Source organism: Staurois parvus, unplaced genomic scaffold (genome assembly GCF_062004578.1).
Source record: "Staurois parvus isolate SC_StPar_1 unplaced genomic scaffold, SC_StPar_1.0 ptg000580l, whole genome shotgun sequence".
NCBI lineage: Eukaryota > Metazoa > Chordata > Amphibia > Anura > Ranidae > Staurois > Staurois parvus.
Genome location: NW_028318376.1, coordinates 490903 through 505991, shown reverse-complemented (window position 1 = coordinate 505991; position 15089 = coordinate 490903).

Below are 15089 nucleotides of genomic sequence, written 5' to 3'. Positions count from 1 at the left end.
ATGGGTATACAGTTGTGTTCAAAATAATAGCAGTCAGACATCACTAACCTGATCAATCACTGTTTTTGGTAGAAATTATATTTCTACATGGCAAATAATTTACTAGCAGGTGTAGTACAGTAATAGAAATCCAACAGTCATGACATGCATGCTGCTGATTCTGTGTAATTGAATCACTAATTGCAAGGGGCATGTTCAAAATAATAGCAGTGTGGAGTTCTATTAGTGAGGTCATTCAGTCTTTGAAAAACAGGTGGCAATTATTGCCCTTATTTAAGGAAGGAAGGCAGCAAATGTTGTACATGCTGGTTACAGTGCATTTTTCTCTGAAATTCTGAGGAAAATGCATCGTTCCAGACATTGTTTAGAAGAACAGCGTACCTTGATTAAAAAGTTGATTGGAGAGGGGAAAACATATAAAGAAGTGCAGAAAATGATAGGCTGCTCAGCTAAAATGATGGCAAATGCTTTAAAATGGCAACCAAAACCTGAAAGACATGGAAGAAACCGAAAAACTACCATTCGAATGGATAGAAGAATAGCCAAAATGGCAAGGACTCAGCCAACAATCAGCTCCAGGAAGATCAAAGAAGGTCTAAAGTTACCTGTGAGTACTGTTACAATTAGAATACGCCTATGTGAAGCCAAGCTATCTGCAAGAAGCCCCCGCAAAGTCCCACTGTTGAAAAAAAGACGTGCTGAAGAGGTTACAATTTGTCAAAGAGCACATTGACTGGCCTAAAGAGAAATGGCGCAACATTTTGTGGACTGATGAAAGTAAGATTGTTCTTTTTGGGTCTAGTGGCCGGAGACAGTTTGTCAGACGACCCCCAAACACTGAATTCAAGCCACAGTACACTGTGAAGACAGTGAAGCATGGTTGTGCAAGCATCATGATATGGGGATGTTTCTCATACTACGGTGTTGGGCCTATTTATCGCATACCAGGGATCATGGATCAGTTTGAATACATCAGAATACTTGAAGAGGTCATGCTGCCTTATGCTGAAGAGGAAATGCCCTTGAAATGGGTGTTCCAACAAGACAACGACCCCAAACACACCAGTAAACGTGGAACATCTTGGTTCCAGAACAACAAGATTGATGTTATGGAGTGGCCAGCCCAATCCCCGGATCTTAATCCAATAGAAAACTTGTGGGGTGACATCAAAAATGCAGTTTCTGAGGCAAAACCAAGAAATAGAGAAGAACTGTGGAATGTAGTCCAATCATCCTGGGCTGGAATACCTGTTCACAGGTCCCAGAAGTTGGTTGATTCCATGCAACACAGATGTACAGCAGTTCTCAGAAACAGTGCTTATACAACTAAATATTCATTAAGTGATTCAAAGGAAAGCCAAACATTTTTCAGTTTATATAGTGAATGTTTGAGTTTGTAAAGAAGAATACAAACACTGCTATTTTTTTGAAGTCTAATATTCACTTTTCTTCAATTTTTTTTAGAGGAACAACACAAATTTGATATATTTTTCTTTGTTTTGATTTGGAATAGAATGTGTAGTATTCCCAATGCATTTGTGTGTATGGAAATAAAAGCTATTAGAAGGATTTTGAGCTTTATTCACTTTTTTCAATACACTGCTATTATTTTGAACACAACTGTATGTATAAAAATGTGAAGCAATAAAAATACTCAAACCATAATATATATTGTATGTGCGAACAAATGCATGTCACACAATGCATGAAAAAAATCCATAAGGTAGATCCTGACCTTAAGACCCAATGAGCAGGGAGTGCAAATCCAAGCTGCAGGACACAGCAGAAAGTGTTCCTCACAATAGATTCTCCACCACACAAACACTGTGCCTCTTACCAAAAGATGCTGATCTCTAGTTATGGAGATCAAAAGGTGCTCGATGAGTGTATGCCTTTAAAAGCCTCCCCTGTGAGCCAACACTCAGGAGTTAGTGTTATTAAACCCACAACAGTAAAATCAGTCTGTATATGCAGTAAAGCATGCTTGATTTACTCACTGTGGAATCAAAAGGGTTAATCCTCTGTATTGTGTTTAAAAGGCTGTTTGATCCTGACTTCTCTGATCCTCCCCTTCTCCCAGGGTCCCCTCTCATCTCCTGATAAGACATATTGTGTGGAGTCACTCTGCACATGCTCAGTTTGGTGTGCATTGCAAGAGAGGTTTTTTGTTTTTTTCTTGGGAGAGTGCATGTGATCAGCACATCATATTGGAAGACACCGGGCTAACAGAGGAAGAGCTGACTAAGGAGTTTTAGAGCACCAGGACCCCGATACACCAGAAGGGTGACCGTGGCAGGAAAACGGTGCCCCCCACCAAAGTACCTACAATACAAGTGGGTCTGGAGTAGGACCCCAGCAGGATCCCAAATTTGACAACAGTATTGCAGCCCTCCAAACAGGACTGGGAAGCAAGTGGGAGGGTGAGTGGCTGCAGGTTGCAGCATACTATATTATTTTATAGATCTACTAAAAAAGGAGTGAATGTAATGAACTTTCCTTTGGGAGGTTATGGGGAGGTCACCAGGACTAACTGAAATGATGAAAAAATAAACAGAGAGGAGAGGGTCACCCTGTGGGACCGAAAAAGAAAAATGAAAGAGAGGCTAATTGCTTTTAGATACATTATAAAAAATATTGAGCCCTAAGAAGAGGAAAATTATATATACGAAGATTAAGAGTTAAATCAAATTATTTACTTTTGAACTGGAATCAGAAGGTAAAGTATTAATAAGATGAAGAGTAGATCTACAAAGGAAGGAGGAATAAAAACTCAATCAAGCACAATAAAGAAATGCATGCCCCCACATGAGAAAAGCCCAGAGGGTAATACCCCTGAGAGACAGCAAGGAGTAAGGGGAAGTCAGGAGTTGAGAAATAACAATGGAGATCAATCAAGACTGTCACTAGGGCACAGAATCTGTATCAGATCGAAGAATCCATAAATACAGAAAGTGGTATAGACCCTAGGAAATCCGAACATCAAGGAAAAAGCTCGCAAATGCCCACGAAAATAGAAATTGCAGAGATGTTTATGAAATTGGAGTACTCCATAAAGATTGAAATGGCGGTTTTACATAAAGATGTGGGACAAGTCTTATCTCGCATTGAAAAAATAGAGGAAAAATTGGAGAAAAATGCGCAAGTAATGATAAATTTAGAAACGCAGGTGGAGGAAATGCGTAGAGAGCAAAGGAAGTTGGCATATAAATTAAAAGACCAAGAGGAATCGGGCTTGCCTGAAAAACAATCAGGAGAAGATCTATGGGATGAAATGAGGAAAATATTTAACCCAATAATGGGTAAACCAGTGACAGAACAATTGAAGATAGAGCACACAGGATAAAACGTCCCTCAAGGCAGGACACTAGAGGCCCCAAGAGACGCGATAGTGAGATTTCACCATTATGGAGATAAGGTAAACATATGGAAGAAGCTACGTGGAACCCCAAAAGTAAAACACGGGGAAGCAAGCCTGCAAATTTATGCGGATATGGCACCAAAGACTTTGGCAAGAAGAACTTTGAAACCATTGTTAGAGTTAATGCGGACAAAGAATATTCGGTATACCTTGGGCTTCCCAGCATGCTTGACTGGGAGCAAAGATGGACAATCGGCGAGATTGAGATTTACAGAAGACTTAATTACTTTTTGTGAAAGACTTGACTTACAGTTGATACATATTCCTGGATGGACTGACAGGAAAAAGGAGAGTGAAAAATTAGAAAAGGATAGGTGGCAATTAGTTACCAGATCGAAAACAAAATGGAAAGATCAAGATTAGTAGTTCACCTCTGCTGGGTTTATAAAGATTGGTAGATATTTCTGGAGGGTGGGCGGGGCTGAGGGAGTGGGAGAGTTTTTGTTTTTATTTTTGTTTCTCCTCTCTCTCATCTTTTTTCTCTTTCCTCCTCACTCTCTTCTTTAAACGGGGAGGTAGGAGAGAAGGAAAGGAAAAACAGGGCATCGGGAGGCTCATAATAGGGTACTTGAGTCTTCAACGAAGGAGTGGAAATAGTTGAGTGGATGAGTGTGGGAGTCCTACCCTGAGGAGGAATCAATAGTAGGAGGTACCATGTCAGATTCTAGGGCAAGGAGATGGGCCGAAGATGCCCCTCTGTTCCAAATTGTATATAGTTGCACTTCTCTAAGTAGGTGTAAAGAAGGGGAAGAGAATTAATAGCAGGAATGAATGTGATTTAATTTCATGACATATAATGTAAAAGGTCTGAACATCCTGACTAAAAGGTACAAGATCCTTAGGGAACTTCAGTTACGTTCCGCTGATGGAATATTTCTCCAAGAGACACATACATCTTGAGATTCAAATATTAAGTTAATTTCCAATCACTACCCAATGTGGTATTATGCTGATTTACCCATTAAATGAGCTAAAGGGGTAGCAATTGGGTTAGCAAAAATTTTAAGATTCCTGGTGGAAGATAGATTGGTAGATCAGGAAGGTTGGTTCCTATTTCTGAGGGAGAAAATACAAGTCATAGAATGCACATTTGCAAATATTTACTGCCCTAATAGGAACTAGGAATGAAATATTTAGAGGATCTATTAGAAAAAACTTTCGGATTTTAAAAGGTTTCTTGATTGTGGCTGGAGATTTGAATTTCTGCATGGATCCTTGGATGGATACATCATCCTAAGTGCAGAGAGAGGAAGGCAGCAGTTTAAAGTCGATAAAAAAAAAAAGGCTACATCAGTGTCAGCTGATGGATATATGGAGAATTAAACACCCAAGAGACAGAGATTATACCTTCTTCTCGCCAGCACACGGGATGTATTCAAGATTAGATTACATAATGATAGGACATAGACTCCTGGAATCAGTGTTAAAATCCAGTATTGAGGTAAGGTCATTATCAGACCATGCACCTGTCACCATGAGATTAAAGATGGGAAGGGAATAGAACTAGTATGTGGAGATTGAATGAGATGCTTATACAGGAAGTAGAGATGGAGAAGAGAATAAAGAAGGAATTAGAACTATATTTTTCACTCAATGAGACTGAAGGGGTATCTGTTGCAACTGTCTGGGAAGCACATAAGGCATACATGTGGGGAATCCTGCTATCAATAGGGGCTGAAAAAAAAGAAGGAATGGGGAAAGAAGATAAGGTAATTAACAGGGGAATTATGTGATTTAGAACAACTACACAAGAAAAAAAATAGAATTAGAGATACAACAGAAGATAATCCAAAAAAGAGAAGAGTTAAAAGACTTAATGGAACAGGAAACAAGAAAAGTTTTTAATATGATGGCAAAAGAAAGATAATGGTGGGGGAAAAGACCAGAAAAATATTTAATAAGAAGGTTAAGTGAAAGGAAGTCGAGAAATTATATAGAGAAAATGAAAGATGAGAAGGGAGAAATGGTCTTTTCAACCACTGAAATCACCAGAATGCTTCACAAATATTATAGTAAACTATATGAAATAAAATCTAAGAACCCGAAAGAATCCAAGGGAGAAAGGGAGAAAAAGACAGGTTTATCTAGCAGAAGATGGATTACCAAGACCAGAGGAAAAGCGATTAGCAGCCTTAGATAAAATAATATACAAAAGAAATGCAGCGCTCTAAAATTAATATTGGAAATAGTAGACACAGTCCAGTAAAACAACAGTGCTCCTTGTTTCCCAGTGTAAATGGTAGAATTTTGCACTAACCAGAACGCGCATGGGTAATGCGCATATATGTGTAAATCCTGAAGATCCTTTTCTCCACTTAAGGCTGGTCAGGTATATGGCTTGGAAGAATGGAGATCCTACGCCCTCATGTGGTGGGAAATAATCCAGCAGGTCAAAGCTATGACGATCCAGATGAACCTCCACAGGAACTGGCACAGGAATCCCAAGGGCTACAAGGATGGAAAAGCTCTCGCTACGTTCCACTTTCCACACCGGAGTGGAAAGTGGAACGTAGCGAGAGCTTTTCCATCCTTGTAGCCCTTGGGATTCCTGTGCCAGTTCCTGTGGAGGTTCATCTGGATCGTCATAGCTTTGACCTGCTGGATTATTTCCCACCACATGAGGGCGTAGGATCTCCATTCTTCCAAGCCATATACCTGACCAGCCTTAAGTGGAGAAAAGGATCTTCAGGATTTACACATATATGCGCATTACCCATGCGCGTTCTGGTTAGTGCAAAATTCTACCATTTACACTGGGAAACAAGGAGCACTGTTGTTTTACTGGACTGTGTCTACTATTTCCAATATTAATTTTAGAGCGCTGCATTTCTTTTGTATATGTATCTTGGGACTTTTTATGTGTTTTCCTATATGTTCAGCTGCTTGCACTATTTATGAGCGCTTACTATTTATTACTATCATTCCCCTTAGATAAAATAATATCACAGGAGGAAATATATGCCGCATTAAAGAGTTCCCCCACTGGAAAGAGCCCTGAGCCAGACGGATATACCCTGCCATATTATAGGAAATTTAAGGAACTGCTTGTACCTATGATGTGCAACTATATGCTTTGGGTGAGGGGATGGAAATGAGAGAAGAGTCACTGCAGGCATACATCACAGTAATACCGAAAGAGGGAAAAGACCTGTCCCCGTGTCCCAGTTATAGACCTATATCGCTATTAAATATAGACCCAAAACTATACGCAAAGGTTCTGGCAAATAGGATGAAAGAGTTGATGCTGGATTGGATTCACTTAGATCAGGTGGGCTTTATCCCAGGGAGGGAAGGGACAACAGATTAAGATCGTTGCTCCTCTTGCAAAAGAGTAAGAGAACCAGTCGGTGTTAGCGTTGTCAATTGATGCAGAAAAAGCCTTCGATAGGGTAGACTGGGGATTTATGTTTGACACACTGGAAGCATTAGGAATTGGACCAAGAATGTTGCAATGGATAAGAAAATTATATAGTTCCCCATCAGCAGCAGTGAAAGTAAATGGCTCATTGTCACAGTTCTTCAAAATGTACAACGAAGGCAGGGATGCCCACTTCGCCGCTACTTCTAGTAATATATTTGGAACCGCTTTAAGCAACTGTACGAAGGAATATATATATATATATATGTAAAGGGAATTAGGATAGGAGATGAGGAACATAAAGTTGCGGCATATGCCGATGATATGTTATTCTATATTATAAACCCCAGAGTGACATTATCCTATTTAATTAAAAACTTAAACAGTATGGAGAGCTAACGAATTTGAAAATTAATCTTACGATATGTGAGATATTAAATAATATTGTTTCGAAGAAAGATAAACAGACTTTAGAGAAAGCCTTCCCCTTTATATGGAGAGAAAAGGAACTTAGTTACTTAGGTGTAAAGTTAACTCTTGCCTTAAAGAATATATACCAGAAAAAATACATCCCATTGATAAATGAGTTGAAGGAAGAACTGAGGAGACTATTAATAGGATCACTCTCGTGGTTAGGACATATAAACATGGTCAAGATGGTGATAGTCCCAAAGATTTTGTATAAATTTAACATGCTCCCAATATATCTTTCGGGGTCATTTTGCAGATCATAAAAAATATGATACTCAAATATATATAGGTGAATAAAAAACCAAGAGTTAACCACCTCCCACCAGCCATATAGTCTAATGACGGGTGCAAGGTGGTTCTCTCATTCTGAGAGGACGTCATATGACGTCCTCCCATTCTCACCACGCATGTGCGGCTCAGGGAGCGCGCAGCGCGGCGATCTGCGGTGCGCTGTGTCCCTGGGACACAGCGGATCACGGAAAGAGCCGAAGATGTTGGCTCGGTCATGTGATCAGCTGTGTCCAATCACAGCTGATCACATGCAAACACAGAAATGCCGGTCATTGGCATTTCTCTCCTCTCGAACTGTCACGGTAATCGGCTTTCCGCGGAGGGGACATGTATACTGATCATCAGGGCACTGATGATCAGTGTGCCCTGATGATCAGTGTAGCCCCAGCAGTGCCACCTGTCAGTGCCAGCTGTCAGTGCCATGTGCTAGTGCCTATCAGTGCCACGTCAATGCCACATATCAGTGCCCATCTTAGCTGCCTTTCAGTGTCATCCATCAGTGCCAGTCAGTGCCACCTATCAATGCCAATCAGTGCCACCTATCAGTTTATTAATGGGGGGGCTAAATGAACTGGATTTCAGGAGATATTATTGTTCTGTGATTATTTCATGAATAGCAGATTGAATTTACAACCCAGGGAGGAAAAGTTGGATAAAGATAGAAAATACACTGTGCAGGACACAATTCGACAAGAATATTTGGCCTCCACAACCGCATCAAACATTTTTTAAAAACACAAATATTTTAACAGGGTATGTTTTTAGGATATGGGACAGAATTCACAAACAAAAGGGCTGGGAGTACTATTCATTATTATTACCACTTGGGGGAACAGAATATTTCCCCACGGGGAAAGAAAATATAGCAGGTAAATGGATAAAGGATAGAAATGCACATCTAAACGATATCACTGATAATGGGGAGTTGAGTTCTTTATTAGATTTAAAGGATAAGATAGAAATATCTTATATGTTGGATGAGTGGCATTACTATCAATTAAGACATTTTGTTGCAATGCTCCTGCAGCCACTAAAAACTCTTTAGTCTGGATACTATGTGAACGCAAGTTGCCTCTCATGTACAGTATATGTATAATACCCTACAGTTATCTGGAACTGTCCTGCCACTGTTTATGGATACGTGGGAAAAGAAACTTGTAACAAAATTAAATGAACAGGAAAAAAAGAAAATATTGAAATTAGTGCATGGTGCGGTGGATATGAATATATTAGAAACTAATTAAAAAAAAGTTTAGCAAGGTAGTATAATACCCCTAGTGTGGCAAATAACTTACGATTAGAGAATTCACTTTTATGGTGGTGGGGTTGTGGGATATGGCACATATTTGGTGGGAGTGTCCTAAAATACAAGAATGTTGGCAAGGAGTAATACAACAAATACAGGAGATAACGGGGATTAGTGTATTGAAAGATCCTTGGGTTTGTTTATTCTATAATTCTCACTTAATGGTGAAACAATATAAGAATAGGATGATATTCTATTTATTAAATGCGGCTAAAGGTGTGATCCCTAGATTCTGGCAGAAACAGGAAACCCTGAAAATAAAAGATTGGATAAATAGAGGGGAGTATATATATAAGATGGAGAAATTATATCATGAAGGAGAGGATAAGATTGAAAAATTCAAGAAAATGTACATAGTAGTTCATATTTAACTGATCGGAATGTAAAAAAGAGGAAGAGCTGAGGACAGTAATAAATATCTAGTTAATGGACAGAAGAGTAAGATGGTAGGACCAAACAGTGGAACAGAGAGGAAGAGAAGGGAAAGAGACAAAGGAAGGAATAAAGTAAAGGAATAGTAGGAGGTGACAGGAAGGGGGGAGGGGGGGTAGAAGGGTAACTTGGAAAATTTGTAATGGAATTGGTTGATAGTAAATGTATGAAAATGTTTGATGTATTTTGTCATGTAAAACTAATAAAAATATAATTAAAAAACAGAGCAGCACAGGTGAAAACACAGCCACACTATCCAAGCATAGCTGACATGATAACATCACCAACTAGGCCCCACCCGAAATGTTTCGCTGTCAACGAGTGTTCTCAAGGGAAATGGAGCATGATGCCGAAAAGCCCAAGACGCACTACTTGCCTTGGTGGTGGAGTTCTCTGTGACAGGAAAGGGAGGTGCCTGACCTTTAACCACCTCCCTTCCGGCCGTTGTATATAAACGGCCAGACGGTGGCAGTGCAGGGTCGGGTGGCCGTTTTATAAAGGGCCTCCCCGCCCTGCTTGTGCCCTTGTCCTCCGGACACAGTGGAACACCAATCGTCAGATGGGACCTCTGTGCGAGGTTCCGATCATGTGATCACTGATTGGTCAATCAGTGATCACATGCAGAGTAGTAAGCAAGATGTCACTTCTGACATCATTGCTTACTACTTGTGAAATCTGTGAATGATGACATCATTGCTTACTACTTGTGAAATCTGTGAATGACCAATCACAGCTCACACAGTAGTTCTCAATGGCTGCAAGAATGCAGCCAGAGAGAAGGAGAAATGATTGCTTTTACAGCCTTTATGGGTGTAAAAGCAATCCGTGTAAAAAAAAAAAAAAAAATCTTCATCACCCCCCACAAGTAGTACAGTGTCACCATGGTGACACTGTACTGCTAGGGTGACAGTAAAAAAATAAATAATATAAAAAATAAAATAAAAATGTAAAAAAAAAATGTTTAAAAATTATAATTTTTGGTTATAAGCAAATTTAGTTTTTTTTTTACTAAAAAGATAACGGAATAAATTTTGGCCAAGATTATGATTAAATGTTGTTTATTTGCAAAATTTTATAAGAAAAACATTTTTTTTTCAAAATTTTTGGACTTTTTCATTTACATAGCAAAAAAAAAAAATCCCACTGGTGAATAAATACCACAAAAATAAAGCTTTATCTGTCTCAAAAAAATGCTAAACAATTCATATTGGTACAACGTTGCATGACCGCTCAATTGTCATTCAAAGTGTGATAGCACTGAAAGCTGAAAATTGGCCTGGACAGGAAGGGGGTAAAAGTGTCCAGACTTGAAGTGGTTAATGGCATAGGGTGAAACGTCATGTCTATTGGTGGCTGAGAGCAGGTTTTGGATCATCATGTAAGCTGGAGGAATATGTATGGGAAACATCTGGATGAGATATAGAAGCTGTATCAGTGTGGAAGGGTGTGCCCTTATACATAAGGGAGACTTGAGGGTTACGATAGATGTTAATGGGGACAGGGAGCAGCCCAGACATATCCCATTAGTAAAGGAAAAGTAATTCAATCTGGATTTGTTGATCCTGACCCTTGCCTATGGGGTGGCCTATGGCCGGTAAGCCATTCCATCATGTGAGTTATCAATTCGATATGGAGCAGTGTCAGTTCAAAAAACTGCTAATCCATCCACTCGAAGGCTTTTTTCCATGTTCGTAGATAGATAGAGGGGCTCTATTCAACCAGGCAAAGTGGATAAGGTCAATGACCCCAGTCGTGTTATCTCTGGCCTCTTGTTGCAATCCCACTGGGTCTCTGTGCACTATCTGAGGGATAAATGGGTGAAGTCTGCTAGCCAGAAATTTAGAAAAAAAGGCCCTCAGTGAGTAAGGCTGCAGGCTGGTAGCTACTACACTGACCAGGATCTTTGTTTGTTTTTGGCTTTACTGCTATTTGGGCCCCCAGAGTGTCTGGTGGGGGGCAGTTTCCCAGTGAAATAGATTTGAATGTCTGTAGAAAGAAGAGAGACTCCTGAAAAGATTTGTAAAAGCTAAGGGATAAGCCATGGAAGGCTGTAGCTTTGCATGTTTTTGAAGAAGAAATAAAAAAATTTTAGGAAGTGATCTATACGATAATCAGATCTATCAAGGTATCCTATCTGCAAGGGTTCTTTTTGAAGGATAAGAGGAAAAAGAAAGGGGGAGGATAAAATAGGAGAGGAAAGGAGGAAGAGGGAAAGGGAAGGATGTGAAGGGTATCCACGTGGTAAGGCAGGTAGTTCTAAAGCGAGTTGAATGAAAAAAACTGACTCAAGTCCCCCATCCACACGTTCGATGTGGATGGGGGAATCCTACCCACTGAGCTATTGTATTCTGACAGCGGTAAGGTGTACAGAAGTCAGTTGGTATATGGACTTCTTTACAACCACCGTACCCATACTTGGATTGAAATTCGGTCAGTCCCTGTCAAACCAACCAAATTGCGATCCATGTATGGCCATCTTTAGATAGAGTGAATAAGGAGAGGGATATCTAGACTAATACTCCTTTCATAGTTGATAAAAAATACATTCCTTCTTAATCTAAAGGAACTGGGATTAATCTATATGGGAGTGGATACTAAAATGGGGAGTGTTGAAGATGCACTGTGTGGCATTTTTCTGTCATGGCTTAATGTGTTAACTGTAAGGAGAGTATGCAGGGACATACTTGGGACCTCGATATGGGGAGGTTCAAAGAGTAGGGAGAGCAAGTCCATCTTTCATTTCTGAGAAGGGGGCCTCTATTTATCAAGCTTTGTCTCTGTATGTTCAAACACTGAACATTAAATAGAAAATGAGACAGTAATGGATGTACTATGCAAACTTTGCATTAAAAAATTGCTTAACCACTTCCTGTCCACCCATTGCACATAAATGGCAGATGGGAAGCTTTGCCAATGCGGGGCTAACGCACCCGGCAGCCCAGCGATCGTTATATCGCCAGGACACATCGGCTAACATTACCGCTGTGTCCGAGCAATCACATGTTGTTTTACCATGTGATTGCTGTGACCAATCACAGCACTCACATTGTAAACACTAAAGTTAAAGTGTGAGAGCAGAGAAAAGCATTCCTTCAGCCTGTGAGTGTACAGCAGCCTGTCAGGCTGCATGTACACTCACAAACTGTAGTGCAGCCATCCCAGTGCCCCAGTTTATTGCCCGTGTGTCCCTGATTACTGCCGCACAATATCAATAATAAAGAATGCAGCCAGCCCCTTTAACCTGTACAAGTGAACACAAAAACACCCCCATACACCATACCAATGTCTTGATCACCACCATACCAGTGTCCTGATCACCACCATACCCCAAAATAATGCCCTGATCACCGACATATTTCATACTAACACCCTGATCACCACCAAACACCATACCAGCACCATGATCACTACCATACACCATACCAGTGCCCTGATCATCACCATACCCCATACCAGCATCTGGATCACCAGCATACCCCATACAGCATCCTGATCACCACCATGCCCCATACCAGCACCCTGATCACCACCATACCAGCATCCTGATCACTGCCATGCCCCATACTAGCATCTTGATCACCCCATATGTCATACCAGTGTCCTGATCACTGCAATACTCCATACCAGCATCCTGATCACTGCCATACCTCATACCAGTGTCCTGGTCATTGCTATACCCCATACCAGCGTTCTGATCACCACCATACCTCATACCAGCATCTGGATCACCGCCATACCTCATATCAGCATCCTGATTACCCCATATCAGCATCCTGACTACTGCCATACCAGCATCCTGATCATGACCATACCTCATGCTAACGTCCTGATCACTACCACACCAAAAAACCCTGATCACTGCCATACGTCATACTAGCGTCCGGCATTTTAGGGTCTCAATTGATCTATTTCAAATACATATATCCCATAGTTTTTAGACTCTATAGCTTTCACACAGACTAAATAATATACACTGTTCTGGGTTATTTTTATCCCCAAAATGTAGCAGAATACATTTTGGCCTAAATTATTGAAGAATAAAATTTTTATATGCAAAATTTTATAACAAAAACTAATTAAAAAAGTATTTGTTTTTCAATATTTTTGGTATTCTTTCATTTATATAGCAAACAATAAAAAAAACAGTTATGATCAAATACCACCAAAAGAAAGCTATATCTGTCTCAAAAAAGGATAAATATACAGTGTTGTATGACAGTAAAAGTCACTCAAAGTGTGATAGTGCTGAAAGCTGAAAATTGGCCTGGACTGGAAGGGTGTGAAACTGTCCAGACTTAAATTGGTTAATATTGGAGATCTTTTAAGCAGTTATATACACGTAATGTGGAGCAGAAAACTGCAAGGGAGCTCTCCTGAAAGTTCAACAACTTAATTTTTGGCAGCAAACATCAGCGTGGGGTTTTTCATGTCAATGTTCAATACAAGGGTCTTTGTCAAGGTGTTATACAGTTCCCAGATGAAGTGCATTCTCCAGTGATACAGCCTAAAGTCGCCACTTTGACCTGTAGTCAGTGATAAGGGGATGGTGATTTCTTCGAAGTGTAGGAGACCAGTTCAGTTTCTGGAATGATTATCCATGTTTGTAATGCCACTAGGGTTGCTCATGTCTGAACTGAAAGATGAGTTACCCCATTTTTCCACCTGTTATCAGGCCTGCAGCCACCGCCCACTGCTTCCAATCCTGCAGACACCCCCCCGTGACAGAAGTACAGGGAGAAGTTCCCTGTACTAGCTGTCAGATTTAAAAAACGGCACAGCCATGTCATTCACTCGCAGAGTTCTGTGAATGAATGGACTACAAGTCCCAACAGCCTTAGTGGCTGTCAGCTTGTATTCCTCAATAAACTACCATGGCGCTGTGTAGTGCTGTTGTAGTTTGATTCTTCCTGTCATTAAGTATCTGCTGCAAGCAGGTATACTGACAGGTCTGCAGGAGACCTGCATGGCATCAGTGATCTGCTGATCGCTAATGCAATGCTTTACAGGCTCCTAACACAAAAATTAATAAATGCACATTTTTATACCTGCAAAAAAAGTGTATTTATTATTTTTTGTGAAAAGGTGAACTTATCCTTTAAAGAATAGTTCTCCAACTGGTACAGCACTTCTGAACATACCTAGTCCTCTGTTAGTCAACTCAATTCAGCTTAGGGTTCTAGGCTAAGGAATAACCTGCCCATGTACAGAGCATCACCCAGTGGCTGTTGTAAGCATAACAGAATTCATTTTTTGAGAAAAACAAAATGGAAAATCCACTACTTGGGATCTGTAGTATGTATAGGTTAGCGTCTTTCTAATCCAAGAAACACTCACAGTTTAGGATTTATGCATTTCTGGCTGTGGAGAGCTGCAGGAAGCAAGAGGTCTCCAGGGTCTCACTCTTGTTTGCCATTGTGGATATGGGTGTTGTTGTGCTGGGAGAAGACACTCTTGAGATAAATCCAATCATCAGGCATATTGATCAGCTTTGTCCCTAAAAACAGAAAAGATCCTGCAGCTGAGTTGGGAGGTGTAAATGCAACACTGTTCTGTTGGTGCACTAGTAAATGAAATGGGTAGTGTAGTCTGTAGGTGGCTCCTGAAACCCTGATCACTTCAATGAGTGGACGCAGCAGGCTTCCCATCTGTAATGTGTGGTGGGATAGGTCAGATATAACTGGATCTGGGCCCCGTAAAAGTCAGAGTTCTCCTGCCAGGTCCTGTTGGATAAAAGCCACTTGATCAACAGCTGCAGCACTGAACTGTGTTTTCTGACACTGTGGGAGTCTACCTGCTGTCAGAATACATCAGCA